At 39.3% G+C, this 19,200-nt stretch overlaps 1 long non-coding RNA gene across 1 annotated transcript; it reads left to right on the top strand.

Annotated features, from left to right (window-relative positions):
• The first annotated feature begins 9,866 nt into the window (after positions 1-9,866).
• LOC116422988 lies at positions 9,867-10,350 on the top strand. Its single transcript, XR_004233478.1, has 2 exons — positions 9,867-10,109; positions 10,166-10,350. It is a non-coding gene; the product is annotated as an uncharacterized LOC116422988 (long non-coding RNA).
• The last annotated feature ends 8,850 nt before the right edge of the window (positions 10,351-19,200 follow it).

The following is a 19,200-nucleotide window of genomic DNA, read 5'->3' as shown; positions in this document are numbered from 1 at the left end:
AATAAAATCAATATGTAAAAAGTAGTCAAATCTACAAGAGAACAGATATTATATACATATATATATCCATACATTTACACAAAATCTAAAGCCTGTTCTGAGATGAATTAGATTGAACAAAAGCAGAACCTGAAATAATAGCTCATTCTAAATATTAAAATACTTTCAAAGATTCCAATAGCATTTTATTTGGGATTTTTAAAGTGCCTGTGCTAGATATGAAGTCATTATTTATAGCTATGGCCACACAATATGAAGACATCTGGGTCGTTTAAAACAAATGAAGTCCTTGTGTCTTTTTGGAATCATATATGAACAAAGGATGGGAATGACTGAGAGTTTCTGTGATGGAGATAGCCAGATCTTTCATTGTATGGACACACATAGGGTGGCTGTGCTCCCCATCATACTCTGCAGGGGGAAGCCTGTAATTTCCCCTATTCCCAGCTAATGGCTAGCAGGTGCTTGATTCTTGATGAACTGGGGCACAGTATGAAATTTTGAGAAATTTCTTTTTCTTCCTTCCTTCGTTCGTTCGTTCCTTTCGTCCTTCCTCTCTCTCTCCCTTCCTCCCTTTCTTTCTTTCCTTTCGTCCTTCCTCTCTTCCTCCCTTCCTCCCTTTCCTCCCTTTCTTTCCTTTCTTTTTTTCTTTCTTTCTTTCTTTCTTTCTTTCTTTCTTTCTTTCTTTCTTTCTTTCTTTCTTTCTTTCTTTCTTTCTTTCTTTCTTTCTTTCTTTCTTTCTTCTCCTCTCTCTTCCTTCTTTCTTCCCTCCCTCTCTCCTTTTCTTCCTTCCTTCCTTCCTTCTTATGGCACAAACATAAAGAAAATCAAGGTATCTGATTCCCCCTTCTTCGAGAGGAAGGTGCAGTCATGTGGCCCTATTCTGAAGTGTCCCCTTACCTGAAGAGAGAGGTATATTGGAAGACTGAAGGAGTTTCCAATTAGCAAGCTGTAGCAAAGGAGAAAAATGGACCTAAGTGGGAAACTTCTGAAAGCTCAATTCATGGACTAGGCAGGGGACTCCCATATTGGGTACATTGTAGTGAGAAGACAAGTAGATTTCCTAAAACCCATTCCCTTCCTTCTGCATCTTTCTAAGCCCCAGCCCTGGCACTGGTGGGTGGTTGTGGAGACCAAATAAAGTGGGATGGGATTGGAAAACCCAATCTTATTTTCATCTTCAATTCTCCAATGTCAACTGATGAATGAGGATTAATGCTGACCCTCAATGATGCTTTAGTTTTGTCTGTAGCAATTGGGTTAAAATTTTACTCTACATCCAGGGAGGCTAGAATAATTAAGGAAGGAGAGAATAGGGAAGATTTTGGATAGGGAGGAATTTTTTTTTAATAAGATGAAGGCTGAAGTCCACATCTAATTGGCTAAATCCTCACATAAAAAAATCCTTCATGGCAAGGAGATAAGGTTGCCACCCAGAAAAGTATTCAGCTAAGGGAAAGAGCCAACTGAAAACAAGAGAAAGAGAGAGAGAGAGAGAGAGAGAGAGAGAGAGAGAGAGAGAGAGAGAGAGAGAGATCGAAGAAAGGGGAGAGAGAGAGACAGAGAGAGAGAGACAGAGAGACAGAGAGAGAGAGAGACAGAGACAGAGACAGAGAGAGACAGAAAGAGAAAGGAGAGGGAGAGAAAAATAGAGGGAGGGAGAAATGGGGAGAGAGTGCTTGGCAGTTACACTCCCCTTCAGCTCTCCAATCTTGTGTTGACAGGTGTTGTGTTCCATAGCAGGTGGAGATGAGGGACTAATGGGTGGCTCCTGGGTCTTACTCCTCAATGAATTCCGGCACAATCTATACCTCTGGCAGCGTTTGTGGAGGGAAAGCATTGTTAAACTGTGAAATGTCAATTTCCTTCTCCGTAAAGTGGGGACGATGCTAATGAATGCATAACCATAGTGCCCCCCTCCAAAATCCAGAGGAAGGGCTTGAACTAGTTCACCTTCCCAAGACTCTGCTGAGGAAAACAGGCTGAAAAGCACTAATCCTTTCTGAACTTCCCTCAGTATTTAAGCTGCAAATGGTCCTCAGGAGAGCTCAAGATCATTCTCAGGCTCCTTCTGCTTTCCCTCAGTTGCCACATTTCAGTGTCAGGAACCTTCATTTGTAATCAGCAATGGAGCTCATGCTTCCTGTGTTGGATGTTCTATTACCATGTTCTCTCTACTCTCTATCTGTTCTAATGCTCTACTGAAAAAGAAAGGGAGGAAGGAAGAAGGAGAAAGGAAGAAGGAAGGAAGGAAGGAAGGAAGGAAGGAAGGAAGGAAGGAAGGAAGGAAGGAAGGAAAGAAAGAAAGAAAGAAAGAAAGAAAGAAAGAAAGAAAGAAAGAAAGAAAGAAGAGAGAGAGAGAAAAAAAAAACCATTGCCTAAGAAACTATTTATTAAAGGCTTTGCTCAATTCTTGCAAACAAAATTTATCTCCCAGTCTAGTAACTTCATCAAAATAGAAAATAAGGTAGAAACAACCCGTCTTGATGAAAGCATACTTTTTCTGGTAATTCTCTCTTTCTTTTCTACATGTTCTCCAATCATCTCTTTATTAATACATCCAAGAGTTTTATGAAGAATTGAAGTTCAGTTTCCTGGCATATAGTTTGCAGATTCTATGCTATTTGTTTTTGTTTGTTTGTTCTTAATAAGCAGGTCATGTGTGGTCATCGCTAGCTACAACCTTTGTTCCTGGAGAGGCTGAGGCTGGTGGATCTCTTAATCTTGGTAGCCAGACTGAAGCTGATCAGGTGTCCACACTAATTCTGGCACCAATACAGTGAGCTTATGGGAGCAAGATGTCATCAAATTGCCCAAGGAGGGGCAAACCAGAATAGACTGGAAACAGAACAGGCTATGTGCCTATGAGCAACCATTGTTTTTCCTGTTTGAGGAAGATAGGGAAACCCCCAAATGGCCACTAGCAACTTGAAACTTCCGAAAATAGACACATATAGATTCTCCTCCATGACCAGAACAAACCTCCTCTTCTCCTCCACTTCTTAGAACCCCTAATTTCCTTCAAAGCTCAGCTCAAAGGCCCTCATTTTCATGAAGCTTTTTTTAGATTCTCGGAAGAATTCCCAGGATATTTCTCCAGAACTGTGTCAATATTTTGGAGATGTCTATATCATCTCCTTCCCAAGAGTGGAAACTCATTTTTTTGGCTACACGAAGAGGCTTTCCTGAGTGCACACTGCTCCTTGCTAGATCAGTGCCTCGTTGAGACTTTTTGTTAAAGCCAACATTTGCTCTTGGGGCTCTGGAGAAACTCTGTTTCCTCCCAGGGGACTGAACAAAGGACAACCTCTGCAGAACTGGTAGGAGAGAGAGAGGGGAGCAGGAAAGGTGCAAAGCACATTTGGAATGTGTTCTGAAGAAGGGAGGAGCCGATACAGTGATTTGGAGTCAAAAAGACTGCTAGGGCTGGAGGAGAGTTGGCTTCCACTTCTGCTATTTATCATCTAGGTGAATGGCTCCTTTGGCCTCTTCAACTGTCCAAGCCTCAGTTCCCTCCTTTTCAGAAGGAGGGGGATCTGCTGCAGTGATTTCTAGGATCCCTTTTAGCTCAAACTGTCCAATGGTTTTTTTAGGGTGTTCCCTTGGCCACACTTGCATGTGAGTTAGGAGCCTTTCCAGATCATAAATCATAGGGTTTTCTGGTTGTTGTTAAAACGATTCTTAGAGATCATCTTACAGGGATGAAACAGAACTAGAGGAGTCATGTGATTTGTCCAAATTACACAGATAAGTAGCAGAACTGGGATATGAGTCTAGGCCCTTACATTCTAAATCTGGTTCTTTTTTCATTATTAGTGAAAGTAGGAAGCTTTTACTCTACCCTAGGAAACTTTCCCTTAATGATATGCACAACAGAATGTCACCCTTCTCCTTCTATCCTAATCAGAGATAGATTGATAGATGACTGGATACATGATTGGATAGATAGGTAGCTAGATGGATAGATGACTGGATAGAATATAGACATATAGATAAATGGGGGAGAAAAAAGAGAGAGAGAGAGAGAGAGAGAGAGAGAGAGAGAGAGAGAGAGAGAGAGAAGAAGAGAGGGAAGGAGAGAGATAAGAGGGAGAGAGAAATGAGAGAGAGAAGAGGAGGGAAAGCCAGAAATGAGAGGGAGGGAGGAGGAGAGAAGGAATATGTGTATGTATGAGAAAGAAAAAGGAAGAGAGAGAAAGAGAGAGGCAGAGAGATAGACAGAGACAGAGAGAAAGAGACACAGAAAGAGACAGAAAGACACAGAGAGAGAGAGACAAAATTTATTAGGCATTTAATGTGTAGCAGATACTATGGCAAACACTCTGGAGATACAGAGTAAAGCCAGCAGACTGTCCCTAACCACAAAGAATTTATATTCTAATGGGGAAGACAATATGTGGAGGGGAATTGGAAAGTGTGGAGATTGGATATGGGGAGGGGGCTGGGATGGGGAGGTACCAGGCCTAGGGCATGGTGAGGAGGAAAGTGAATGGTGGCTGGATCCCAGACAGATAAACCAGGAGTAGAGTCCCGTTTCCAGGGGGAGAAAATGCTGAAGGCAAAGGGCTCAGCATCAAAGACCCAGAAAGGACCTTTAGGCACAAATAGCCTCCGTTCTCTCTGAATAGGCTGCTCTTTTCCAATGTCTTCCACAAATATTCATTGAAAACTTCCCCTGCCCCACCCCCACTGCAGTCCATTCCACTCATTGCGGCAAATCTTTGTCTTACATTAAGCCTTTATTGACCTCTGAATAATCCCCACAAAGTGGGGTTAAGGGGAGCAGCTCCCCTTTCACTTGGTAGCCATTCCCATAGTTAAAGATTGCTATCGAATCCCTCCCAAATCTTCATCATTTCCTGTCCCTTCAGTATCCTGCTTTTCCCCATCCTCTGCATGGTCTCTAGTTTTGCTAGGTTTTCCCCAAAATGTGACATCCTCCGGATGATGTGTGACCAGGGCAGAAGGCAGCTGTTTGACCATGACCTTATTCCTAGATGTTCTGTCTGGCTATAGCACCCTGTTAACTCATATTGAGCTTTCAGTTCACCTTAATCCCCAGATGTTTTTTTGGATAAGTGGCTGTAGATCTCTTCCCGCCAAAACCCCCCAAAACAGAGACAGGGGAGAGTAGAGGATTTCTTACCATGAAAAATCGAGCTACAAATGACCAGCCTTTTATGATTTTTTTAAAAATGTTAAGTCATTCATTCTGCTCCCATAAAAATCATTCTGTGGGGTGATGGCGCACAGTGAGATTTCTACCAGCCAAATGAATCTGGAGGAAGAGTAGGCTTCAGGCAAAGGTCTGCTCCAGGGCCGTCTGTGGCTACATGGCAACTCCCCTCTGCCACTTCAACCTTGCTCTAATCAGTCCTGAAGGTTGAAGCAAACCAGGGAGCCCTGTAGCACAGCTGCCTCTCCCTCCCCATAATCATCATTCTCAGCCTGAAATTCAATTTGGAAGGAGTGTGTAATTTCAATGTTCATTTAATCCAGAGTCACTTTTCAGCAAATGGGAAACTGAGTGACTGTTTTTTAATGTGTCTTGAATTGCTGAGACCCCAGAGTCCTGCTTCTCTGCAGTCAACTTTTTTTTTTAAGCCATTCAACCATCTGGGTACTTTTGTCTACATGATGGTAAAAACCTGATTTGGCTGAATTTCTTATAGTATTGATTATTAAGAAATCTGTACTGGAGACAACAGAGATTTTAAAGGCACTCAGGGATTGATTTTTCAAGTTACCTAAAAGAGGAAAAGATTCCAAAAGCATGGGAAAGATCCTATTGCTATTACAAAAGAACAAAAGGTGGGGGGAAAGACTCATTGAGCCACAGGTTTGCTTTCTCATCTCTAGAAAAATCTTTATAATAATGGCTTATCATCTCTATGACATAAATAAGAGAAGAAAACAGAGAGACTTTCACGGACGATTTTCCACAATAGTCTATATCTTCACAATCACACAATCAACAAAAAGACTAAAATTTACTTTATCGAAGAAGTGATGATGTCTTTCTCCTTTCCCTATTCCTCCCTGAACTCTCCGTGTACATATTGTCCACCTCATAGAATGTAAGCTCCCCGAGGGCAGACTCTCATCTGTACCTTCATGGCTCCAACTCCAGCAGAGTGAACTGGCACATGATAAACATTTAATAAATCCTTGAGTAAGGTAGGTATGATTCATGTAAGATACTTAGGCCTGTGATGGATATCTAAATGTGGTTTGTAAGGAGGTATTGATAATTACGTCTGGAATCTTGCTACAAAAAGAGACTTATTCTGTTCTTATCTAAGAGAAGGTGTACTAGACTAGAATTATATCCACTTGCCATGAAAAATATTACTGATCTAGGGACATGATGTCTGGATTTTTTAAAGTTTTATGTCACTTTCCAGCGGTTCTCAAACTTTTGTTTTCAGTATCTTTATCCTATTAAAAATTATTGAGGATCTCTCCAAAGAGTTTTTGTTTATCTGGATTATATTTATAGACATTTACCATATTGGAAATAAAAACTATTTTTGAATTTGTTGACTCTCTAAAAGAGTTTCAGAGATCCCCAGGATTCTCTAGACCATACTTTGAGAACCACTGTACTATTCCTTTAAAAAAATTTCCAATATCATTTTATTTTTACAACTATATGTAAAAATAGTTTTCAATATTCATTTTTGTAAAACTTTGCATTCTAAATTTTTCTCCCTCTTTACCTTACCTCCTTCCTCTCTAAGACAGCAAGCAATCCGATATAGGTTAAATATGTTGGTCAGTATTTTTTAAAGGAGAAGGAGTAATCCAAGCTTACACCCAAAGGCTTGGCTTTTCCCCATCATATACTAGTTATATAAGAGATCATCACAAATGGGGAATAGTGAACAAACCCACGCGTCCAATCAGATAGAAAACATCCATTTAAATTCTACAGATTAGACTGTACCAGAAAACAGAGTGGCTAAATTCTTTAGATGGGAACAATATATCTCAGCTCAGCTCAACCAAGAGGCACTGAGAGATTTTACTCAAGGAGAAATGCTCCAGAGCTTTCAGGGAAGCAAGTTGGGAATAGGGAAAAATTAGGCAGCTGGTGCCCTATGTGGCTGCCACTTCCCAAGTCTGTTTTTATTTCCACTGGTTTCTCTCCAAAAAGAGTCTAGAATTACATGTCTCTCTTGAAGCAAGAATGAAGGCTGCTTCTTCCCCATTGACTCTGTCCCTGACTCAGGCATAGCCATTCTCTAAAATGAACCAGGAGGCTTGCTTAGAAAGCAGCTCCCAACATAACCCAGGGTTGAAGCCTGGATTACACTTGTTGGTTGTATAGTTAATTAAAGACTCTAATGGAAGGATGGTTTCTTGAGTTTGGAAGGTCGTTCTAGAGATGCAGATCATGAAGTATCCAGTCCTTGCCTATTTGTGGGATTTTTGTCCATGTCCTCCCATAAGTTTAACACTGGAGATCTACTCAATATGCCTGAGGCTTTCCTCATACTATCTCAACAGAACTAATGGAGCTCTTTGGCTTAGCCACTATTGTCCCTCACCGTGACAGGTCCATCTCCTCTTCTTATAATACAATAAAATGATGATATCTTCTACTTATGTTCTTTGGTTGTATGTTACAGCATCCTCATATCTACCATGTTCCTTTCTGTTACCGGGATACTCAATTAAAAATTTTTTTTAGAAGACTGATCTTTCTCAATGATGGATGGAAGCAGCAGAGAAGGAATACTGGGAAATGAATGTGGACTACTTGCATTTTTGTTTTCTTCCTGGGTTATTTCTACCTTCTGAATCCAATTCTCCCTGTGCAACAAGAGAACTTCGGTTCTGCACACATATATTGTATCTAGGATATACTGTGACATATTTAACATGTGTAGGACTGCTTGCCATCTAGGGGAGGAGGTGGAAGGGGGGGAAGGGAAAAGTCGGAACAGAAGTGAGTGCAAGGGATAATGTTGTAAAAATTACCCATGTACATGTTCTCTCAATAAAAAGCTTATAATAAAAAAAGATCATTCTATCTTCCATTTAGCAACACTAGCAAATATTATCATTAAAAAGATAGAATGTTTGCCTTCATGGGATGTTTAAAATCCATAAAGAAACCTTGAAAATTTCCAAGGGAAATTCGGGTCCCTATCCACACTTGCACAATTCTAATCCCAAATCAGTGTCCAACCTGCTGTCTGTCTCAGACATACCTAGCTGTAACATAGTCATTCAAATGCATGTTGTAATTTGGGCAATAGATACTCTTCATCCACTTAGTGTTTTCTGTGTGGATGATCAGGTCTTACTCTTTTGAGTAACTACAAATGTCTCTCAGAGAACTTTGCAGTGCTCTAGGGCTTGATGTAATAGTTAGCATAATATCACCCCTAAACTGAGTATGCTTCTTCACCTTGGAGTCTCCTCTATTACAACAGAGGACATTTTAGGCAAACACAAATTTCTGTTTTCTACCTTGCTTATTGTTTATAGTCAGAAAATCAATGAACAGGTTATCTCTATATTATGTCTTTCTATGAATCTTGAATGACTTTGATGCACGAATAGATACCTTGTTATAAAAGAGACTGAAATGTGATGTTTTGTCTGGTGAATCAAATGCTTTTTCTTCTCAATAGTATTTGATTATTCCAAATACATGTAAAAATCATTTCCAACATTTATTTTTGTAAGACTGTGTTTCAAATTTTCTCCTTTCCTCCCTTACTTACCCCTTCCCCAATACAGCAAATAATCTGACATAGATTAAATATGTGCAATTTTTCAAATGCTTTTTCAACAATAAATGCAGTGGTATCTTGGATTCTCCACATCTTTCAATTCGTTGTGAAATGGTAAATATGTAGTCTATTATTGAATTTCACTTGCAAAAACTTGAATGTTCCCTACTAATACCTTAATCAACTATACCCTAGAGTTATGTTTAGCAGGCCCATATAAAGATTTTAATATATTGGAAGAATAAGCACAATGATTGATATATTCTTTCAGTTCATTTTTGGGAATAGTAGATTATTATTATTATTATTGTTTTACTAAAGCAATTGGGGTTAAGTGACTTGCCTAGGGTCACATAGCTAGGAAGTGTTAAATGTCTGAGGCCAGATTTGAACTCATTTCTATGTTCCTGTGTTTCTATGCCTTTATTTATATCTTTCCCTCCTTCAGATAATTTGTATATAAAAGTTAACTAAAGCATGTTACAAATGAAGTAGTTTTTTTTTAAAAAAAAAAAACACCATCATTGAGATAAATATAACTAGAAATAGAAATGAGCTGGTTATTTAAGAATAAAAGGCAATGTGGTAGGAAGCATGGGTCTCATGCTCTCTGTGAGGACTACATCCCTCAGAAGACTGTGCATTTTTAAAGATGCCGGACAAAGCATCATAATAGTTGGGATGTGTGCTTAGGGAAAATAGGGAGGTGGGTTAGAAAAGAAAAATAGAAATGGTGTTCTGGGCTCCAGTGATGATATAGTCCCCACCGGAAGGAGCATCAGTCCCCCTCTATAATACTCTCCAGCTCCCATGTTGAGTGAAAGTAACCATCCCTGGTTCCTGTGCTGAAGCCATGCTGTAAATGATAATATTTGTTTCTCCCTCTGCATTATGGAGACAGAGCAGTTAATAAGGAATTGATTCCAATGCTACCTGGGAAATACATGAGAAGAAGAGAGTGTGGCTGTTTAATTCAATATCAGCTTTGTAACTGGCTACCCTGTTTTCTTTAAATGTCTTTTACTGATAATTTGATATGTCACACTCTTGTTTTGTGAGCAAATAATTACATTGCATCAGGTTTTGAAGCAAGGGGTTGAATGCCTACTGCCCCCAAACCACAGTGCATTAAATTCTGGGAATGGGAAGGGTTTCTAGAGTCCTGTGCAAGTATGATGGAGCTTGTGCCATAGAAATTGAATAACAGATGAGTGGACCGAATGGTACATTGGTATTCTTGAATTAAGAGAATGGCTTCTTGAGTTTGGAGAATGAGTTTCAAAGGAATATTTCTATAAAAGTACAAATTGAATAATCTGAAGGCATCTGCCCTAGCACCATTAAGATTGAATATTCATCTGTGAAGTATGTATTCTTTAGCACAAGTGCTTCTGTTCATTCTGCCCCTTCTCCATTCCCAGTCTTTTTTTCCCTTTAGGAGGCAATATTATATGAGAGATCATACAAGAAGAAGATGGGAGGCTGGGATGATAAGACTAGAAAAGAACTGAGCATTGGAGAAGCAAGCCCTGGACAATACATATGGTGACCTATTTGAAAGCAATTGGTCATCTCATGGCTTTATAAAGACTTGCATGCTGGTTAATACTGTGTTTTATTGCATTAAAAAACCCTCCATATTCCTTCTGAGGTTTCTTTTATTTACCCTGTATGTGCTTCCTATGTCACAGAGTTGGTTGCCTGTTGTCTCTCCAACTAGACTATGAGCTCCTTGAGGATAGTATCAATTTTTACTTTTCTTTGTGTCCTTAATTTAACACAGTGCACAACCCATACTTAATAGACACTAATTGATTTGTTGCCTTGTTACTTGTTACTTGTTAAGTAAAATTTGTTCTATAATTGTTGCTTTGTCCCTGAATGTTTTTAAGAGAAGCTGGTACTTTCAGGAAGGGAAGGCCAGTTGATGTTGTTGCCTTGGGATGAGAGCAGTGTGATTTCTCCCCTCCCTCAAAAAAAAAAATCCATACTGAGATCCCTCATGTCAGGAGGGGGCCACTGACTCCAAGGTTCCATAGGGTAGAATTTTAGATTTGGGAAGACCTGTAGAGATTATTTCATTCAACTGCATTTTACAAGTGATAAAACCGAGTCACAATAAGACTGACTTGCCTGAGTAAAGCAAATTAATGGCTAGAACCCCAGAAGTTCTTCCTCCAGAAGAAATTGACCTGATATTTTGGCGCGACTGAGATACACCCTCAGAGAAATAGCACATATGAGCCAAGACAAATTGGGGACATCATAAATCATAGGAACCACCTTCCCCGGGAGAAAGCTACCCAGCTATTATTCAGGACAAAACCTTTCTCTTGGCCTGAATTACCCACAACATGGAGGCTAAAGAAAGTAGGGTCTTCTCGCTAAAATGACAGGAAAAAATAATGATGATTGTTGGAGGGGATGTGGGAAAACTGGGACATTGATTCATTGTTGGTGGAGTTGTGAACGAATCCAACCATTTTGGAGAGTAGTTTGGAACTATGCTCAAAAAGTTATCAAACTGTGCATACCCTTTGATCCAGCAGTGTTACTACTGGGATTATATCCCAAAGAGATTATAAAGAAGGGAAAGGGACCTGTATGTGCACGAATGTTTGTGGCAGCCCTTTTGTAGTGGTTAGAAACTGAAACTGAATGGATGTCCATCAGTTGGAGAATGGCTGAATAAATTGTGGTATATGAAAATTATGGAATATTACTGTTCTGTAAGAAATGACCAACAGGATGATTTCAGAAAGGCCTGGAGAGACTTACACGAACTGATGCTGAGTGAAATGAGCAGGACCAGGAGATCATTATATACTTCAACAACAATACTAGATGATGACCAGTTCTGATGGATCAGGCCATCCTCAGCAACAAGATCAACCAAATCATTTCTAATGGAGCAGTAATGAACTGAACCAGCTATACCAGAAAAAGAACTCTGGGGATGACTAAAACCATTAATTGAATTCCTAATCCCTATATTTATGCACACCTGCATTTTGATTTCCTTCACAAGCTAATTGTACAATAATTCAGAGTCTGATTCTTTTGTACAGCAAAATAATGTTTTGGTCATGTATACTTATTATGTATCTAAGTTATATTTTAATATATTTAACATCTACTGGTCATCCTGCCATTTAGGGAGGGGGGGGGTAAGAGGTGAAAAATTGGAACAAGAGGTTTGGCAATTGTTAATGCTGTAAAGTTACCCATGTATATATCCTGTAAATAAAAGGCTATTAAATTAAAAAAAAAAAAAAAAAAAAAAAAAGAAAGTAGGGTCTTCTCCTCCCTCCACGTTACATGACGACCTGCCTCCATTCACTACCCCAATTTCCTGGATGGTGGCCAGCCCTCTACTTCATGTTATATAGAAGAGCTCTGCATGAAGACATTATTAGAAACTGCTACACTTAAGAGGAAGGCACCAAAAAATCAACTCTCTTTGGCATTTATGTGAAAACAACTTGGAGCAGCTCGAAGTCTCCTAGAAGCTGACGAGTGTTTTCCGGTAATAGTCTCCAGAAGTTCTCTGGGTGACGCATAATGATTGATCCTCAAAAAGAACCCTGAAGAAATAAATTGATTCCTTTGAAGTGAGGGAACCATTAATTCTTGACCTTAAAATCTCTAAAATGTTTTAAAAGGAGTTGACTGAGCAGAAAGCATTCGGCAGACTTAGTTTTTCCTTTATATTCTTTCTAATCACACTGGTGCTCATTCATAAGCTGCAGAAATACAAATAAATAAATAAATAAATAAAAACATGGGTCGTGGGGCCTGGTCCACTTTCATTGAAAGTCTTATTCTAAGTAAAGATGCAATCCTAGAAGAATGGAAGGTCAGGTGGAGAAGCACTTTTCCCAATATCCAATCCCAACTCCTTATTCTAAGAAGGAGGAGATTAAGGCACAAAAAAAGAGAAGTGAGTTGTCCACAAGTAGAAAGTAGCAGAGAAAGGAATAGAACTGAAATCCCCTAAATCCAAGTTCAGTCTCTTGTAAAGTAAGTAAGTAAGATTACACTTCTAGGCTTTTTGCATAGTCCTCCCCTTTGTAAACTCAACATTCTATTCAAACTAGTCACCATATAATTTTTAATCTCCCACCTCCACGTCTCTGCATGGGCTGTGTCCCTTGCCTAACATATATTCCTCCTTCCCTCTAACTCATAGACTCCGTAGTTTGGTACAAAGCTCAACTCATTGCTATTTATCATCCTTCAATTGTTAGTGCCCTACCCTAAGAAATTACAAGGAAGCTACTTTGAACCTGTATTGCATTAATTTTCTGGGTATATGTTGTTTCCACTCCCAACACAGAAGTGGCTACTGGAGGTGAGGAAAGGGGATTTGGCAACCAATAGCATGTTTGGGGTGCTATTGTGAGATGACTCATGACTTCACTAAGAAGCTTTGTGTAGACCAGGGGTCCTCAAACTATGCCCCCGGGCCAGATGAGGCAGCTGAGGAAGTTTATCCCCCTCCCCCAGGGCTATGAAGTTTCTTTATTTAAAGGCCCACAAAACAAAGTTGTTGTTTTTACTATAATCCAGTTCTCCAACAGTCTGAGGGATAGTGAACTGGCCCCCTTTTTAAAAAGTTTGAGGACCCCTGGACTGTAGACTTTAAATTGGAGGCATGTACAGGATAATAGTCCTGATGTATATGTGTGCATGTGAACATCTGCCTCTACTTCCCCCACCCACCTTGTTCCTCAGATGGTCTCAACTTACCTTTGCCACAAAAACTCTCATTTTCCATTTTCTCTTCTCAGCTTCCAATCCCTTGAATCTACTTTTTTAGCTTTGCTGGCTCTCTCTGATCCAGAGGGATTCTGGTTAGAATAACTCCAAGTTACTTAAGATTTAAATGTATGTTTGTAAACACCCCCATTTTGAGTGGGTCCAGAGGCATTAGAGTAAAACTGGGTTCTTTTTTTTTTTTTCCTGAGGCAATTGGAGTTAAGTGACTTGCCCAGAGTCACACAGCTAGGAAGTATTAGTGTCTGAGGTCAGATTTGAACTCAGGTCCTCCTGACTTCAGGGCTGGTGCTCTATCTACAACACCATCTAGCTGCTCCTATAACTGGGTTCTTGATGCTAATCATGCTTAAGAGAAAATTGCTCTGAAATTAGGAACTGAACAGGGAATTCTGGGAAACTGCATGAATGGAGTAAAGCATTCTGGGAAAGTGACTCTTGGAGACAGAACTAATAGAAAGCCAGAGTCTCTTAGGGAAAATGACAAATACAGAGTTAGATATGCATTTCATTTTAAAGCCATTTATTCAGTACCTATCATATACCAGACACTTGATTAAGTGTTAAAGATACAAAGAAAGGCAAAAATGTTCCTGAGCTCAAAGAGTCTAATTTAATCCAACTCCTTCCATCCTTTAATGGAGTATCCATAAATGTAAGTCAGAACATGGGTTCAAATCCCATCTTGGTCAAGTCACCTCTGGGGGCCTCAGTTTCTCCATATTCAAAATAAGAGGATTAGACTTAATGGCCTCTTAGTTCTTTTCTCTTTTTAGCTCTATGATATTGGAACATGATAGAACTAGGGGATGGAGCCCCGGTGACTAAATATGGGCCTCTATCCCCTTCCAGGGGGCCATGTATCCAGAGCAGCAGACAAGTTAGTTCAGAGAAATCGTTTGATAGAAACCTCCTAAATACCAACAACAAGGGAGTGCTCCAAAACTAGCTGACCTCCAGGCTTCATGATGGCCCTGAAGAAGGGACTTGAGGGAAGTAGTAGAGAAGACCTGAAAATGGGACACAGAAACACAGACTCACACAGATGAGAGGAGAGGAGAGGGGGGAGGGAGAGAGAGACACACAGAGAGAGAGACACAGAGAGAGAGAGACAGAGAGAGACAGAGAGACAGAGACAGAGACAGTGAGAGAGAGAGAGAGAGAGAGAGAGAGAGAGACAAGAGAGAGAGAGAGAGAGAGAGAGAGAGAGAGAGAGAGAGAGAGAGAGAGAAGAGAAGAGAAGAAGGAGGAGGAGGAGGAGGAAAAAGAGGAGGAGGAGGAGAGAAAGAGAGAGAATGAGAGAGACAGAGACAGAGACCCATAAAAAGAGGCAGAAAGAGACAAAGCTAGATACGCACACATACACATAGCTAGATAAACTAATATATATCAGTTTAATTGATATAATGATTGATTGATAATTGATATAATAATATGACATATGTACTCATCAATTAAACTTAAAAAAAGAAAAGAAATAGTTTAGTGTTGGACAGGGAATAGTAGATAGGAATGAACTATCAATAAAGAATAATTGCTGAAAAGATTGTACTATTTTAGGGAGAACTGACCTGGGATATGACACAGGAGAGGTTCTAAAAAATCACAATAGCAGCTAATGATGGCTGCCATTTATATGGTACTTTCAGGTTTTCCAAGCACCTTTCACATAGTATCTCATTTTATTCTCATAGCAACCACTAAGTGGCATTATCATCCCCATTATTTAGATGAGGAAACTGAGGCTCAGGGAGGTTAATTGATTTGATTAGGGTCACACAGCTAGATTTAAATTCAGCTCTTCCTAACTGCAGGGCCGGCATTCCTGAAGAATGATCCAGCACACTACGGAGTGACAGGAGATGGGGATACTTATCTGTCCTGAAAATAAACGCTCTCCCTGGAATATCTTCTCTCTGTGTACTTTTAAATAGCTGATGGTATGTGTTCTGCAGCAGAGGACAATCACAGAATACAGGAGGGGAAAGGTCTTTAATCTGGGACTACAGAGTCCTTGGCTGAGAAGTACCCCAGGAGGCAGCCAACAAAAGCCAGCATGGAGACCCGATATCCAGAAGGAAGGAGATGCTAGACAGCCCCACTGTCAGACCGCAGCTGGAGCACTGGAGTCAGTTCCAGTTACCACATTTTAAGGAAAGGTATTGACAAGCTGGAAGGCATCCAACAAGTGGGGCCATGATAGTGAGGAGCTACAGAAGCGTAGTGCTAGAAAATCACTGAAGATGCTTAGCTGAGGGAAGATAAGATTTAGGGGCTGCAACATGATGGCTGTCTCCAAATATGTGAAGGGCCCTTGTGTGAAGGAGAGATTAGACTTGTTTTGCTTGGCCCTCGGGGGCAGCCATGGATGTTAGAAACAATCGAGTTTCCAAGTGCCACATTTAGGCTCAACGTGAGGGATGAACAAATGAATAAAATGCATTTACGCAATGATGACTCTTTTCCAAGCACTGAGCTAACCCCAAGGATACAGATATAAAATCGAGATTATCTCCATCTTTAGGAATCTGTATTCTAATAGGATGGGACAACACACATAGAAGAGCAGTTACTAGGCAGAGATGTTCTGATCTGTTGGAAATGGAATAGTAGGAGAGTTGATGAATCCACTTCTTCCATAGCAAGGAGAGCTTTTCTCAAAGCAAGGAGAAAAGGTGAAGGGAACAAGGGAGAATATGTATGAGGTAGCAAGGTGGATGAATAGAGAGGTGAAGAATCAGCAGGGCAAGTCTTGTCTAGAGTAGCCTAGATACAGTGATCTATGGGAGTTTGTATTCACCCACTCACCCATTCACCAGGACATAGATCCAAGAGAGAGAGTCTGAAAGCTGTTGATTCAGTCCCAGGGCTTTCTCTCTGAAGATCCAGAGATCTGAGAGTCTGGTATAACATCAGGCAAGACGACAAGAAGGTTTTTGGGGGAGTGGGGTGGTGGTGATGGAGATGACTATGGATGTGAAGCACCCCCCCCAACTCCTGATAATTAGGGTTTTCTAAAAAAAATGGAATTTGCTTTCCTTGGTACATGTGAGCATTGTTTTCATGAAGGTTTAGTAAAGATAAAGAAATAAGCATATGAAATAAAAATGAAATGAAATATGATGACTTCTCAGCCTTCTTTTTTGGATAGTAATAGCACACATTATAGTAGCTCAGAAAGCTTTCCAGTATGAGACATCAGTAGCTCTGCAGAGAATTGTGGGGAGCTTTGTGGGAGGTGTGTTTGATCTTGGAAATAACTGAAGTTCAAATGTTTTAGAGTATTGTGTTGTTACTCCTATGGGTGGTAACTTGTAACAGAATGTACTCCTGTGTACATGGGAGAATTTCCTTTGAGATCTAGCTTGCCATTTTGATTAAATTATTTTGTTCTGTGTTCATTTGTCTTTCATATAATCTCACTTTTGGGAGAAGGAGAAAGAAGTAGAAAGAAGAAAAGAGAAAGGAGGAGAAAGAAGGAGAAGGAAGGAGAAAGATTTTCTTTTCTAGAAGAAAAGAAAAAAGGAGGAGGAGGAAAAGGATAAGGAAGAAGAAGAAGCAGAAGAAGAAGAAGAAGAAGAAGAAGAAGAAGAAGAAGAAGAAGAAGAAGAAGAAGAAGGAGAAAGAAGAAGAAGAAAAGAAGAAGGAGTAAGAGGAGGATGAAGAAAGGGAGGAAGAGGAGGAGGATAGTGATGATGGATCCTGAATAGAAGCTTATCCAAAAATAGATGCTTAAACCAAACCCAAATGCTTTCTTTAGGAGGCACATGTTTAAGGGGAATCTAGGCTATAAACACATTGTGAAATCTGTTCCATTTTGTATCTATTTGTTGTCTTCCTGTGAATTCTATTTAAGAATGCTCTCAGGATGATGCATCTCAGTTGCATATGCGTTCTGTAACTTTATTACTTTTTCTACCTTTCCAGTCTTCTAGGAGGTGATACTGCTCATAACCTTCTACCATTCTCTTGCAAAGTGTTTAACAAACAAGTTTGTACTCTTTACTAAGGTTGCCCTTGGCTTCCATCTCTGTCTGCTTAGCAAGGAGATCAAGTGTTTGCTGGCTAAGGCAATTTCTCAACACTTTTGGCAGATGTTTTACATGAGCTAAACTTTTGCAGGAAACAGAGATAATCAAGGTCAATCTCTCCCCCTCCCATTTTCTAGGATAAGAATATCATGCAATATAATTTTAGGGGTTTTAAATATCTTTATTAATAGTGTTTTTTAATGTTATTTTTGAGTCTATCTGTCCATCTTCTCTATCCTTAATAACATAGAAAAAAACACAAATAAATTATATCAGCACATCAATAAAGTTTGGCAGTATATGTATTTTCCCACATTCATAGCCAACCTGCACCTCATCTCTCATATCACAAGGAGAGGAGAAAGTTCACTTTTCTTTTTAAACATTTTAAAAATTTATTTATATTCTGAACTGAAACCAAATAAAATAAGCAATTTACAAGGTAGCAAAAAAAGAAGATTGTACACAAAACCATGAGTATTGTATGTAGCTTGCTTTGCCTTTTAATGATAGATTCAAATTTTAATGCTATTCTGTTGAAGTCTTCCCTGTTTGTATCCTCTCTCCAAAACTACCTTCAATTTAACTATTTTGAATATGTTTGAATTTATTACCTTTATATTTATGCTACATGTTTTTACGCACATTTATTTTCTCCTTCGATTAGAAAATAAGTTCAGCAATCTTATAAAGTCTATTCTTTGCAGAGATCAAAAAAGAAGAAAAGGTCTCAACAGTGATGTTTATAGCAGCACTTCTGTGGTGATGAGGAACTGGAAACTAAGGGGCAATGATTGGGGAAATGACTAAATTAATGACTATTATTGTAAAGGAATACCTTGTGTTATTAAAAATGAGGAAAGATATTTACAGAGAAGTGTGGAAAGATTTCTATGAACTGATGGACAATGAAATGAGCAGAACCCAGAGAAAAATTTATGTTATTCCATCAATCTTATAATAACAAACAATTCCAAAAGACTTTAAAAACTCTAATTAATTTCTTGTTCAGCATGATAATCATGGAAATATAGATAGAAGAATTGCACATGTTTAACATATGTTGGATTATTTGCCATCTAGGATAGGGGGTGGGGGGAAAAGAGGATGAAAAAATTTGGAACACAAGGTTTTGAATATTGAAAGCTATCTATGCATGTGTTTTGAAAATAAATAACTTTATTTTAAAAATTATAGTCAACACAATGATTCCAAAAGACTGCCCATGAAGAATGCCGTGCACCTCATAACAAAGAGATGATGGTCAGAAGGAGAGACACATTTTTGGATGTGGTCAATGAACTCAGCTAATAAATGAGGGGGGGGGGAAATTAAGTCTAAAACCTGCTTTATAATTCCAATTTTTCCTTTCTTCATTGCTATTAAAGGAACAGCTCACTGGACAGACTCTTGTATGTAAAATTATTATAGTAAATTCTTTGTTGTAGCAAATAATTAGAAAAAGTGAGTGTCCAATTGATTTATGGCAATAAATTATGGTATATATATGAATGTAAGAAAGACATGGACTTAGTGGAAAGGAAATTGGTATCCCTGCTAGAAAGACTTGAATTCAGGTCCCACCTGAATTAGGACTGTAAGTTGATGAGAAGTGCTAACTTGTACAGGTAGAGGGAATTTCTTCATCT

Source organism: Sarcophilus harrisii, chromosome 3 (assembly GCF_902635505.1).
Source record: "Sarcophilus harrisii chromosome 3, mSarHar1.11, whole genome shotgun sequence".
NCBI lineage: Eukaryota > Metazoa > Chordata > Mammalia > Dasyuromorphia > Dasyuridae > Sarcophilus > Sarcophilus harrisii.
Note: the sequence above shows the minus strand (reverse complement) of the source record. Positions and strands in the feature narration are given on the sequence as shown.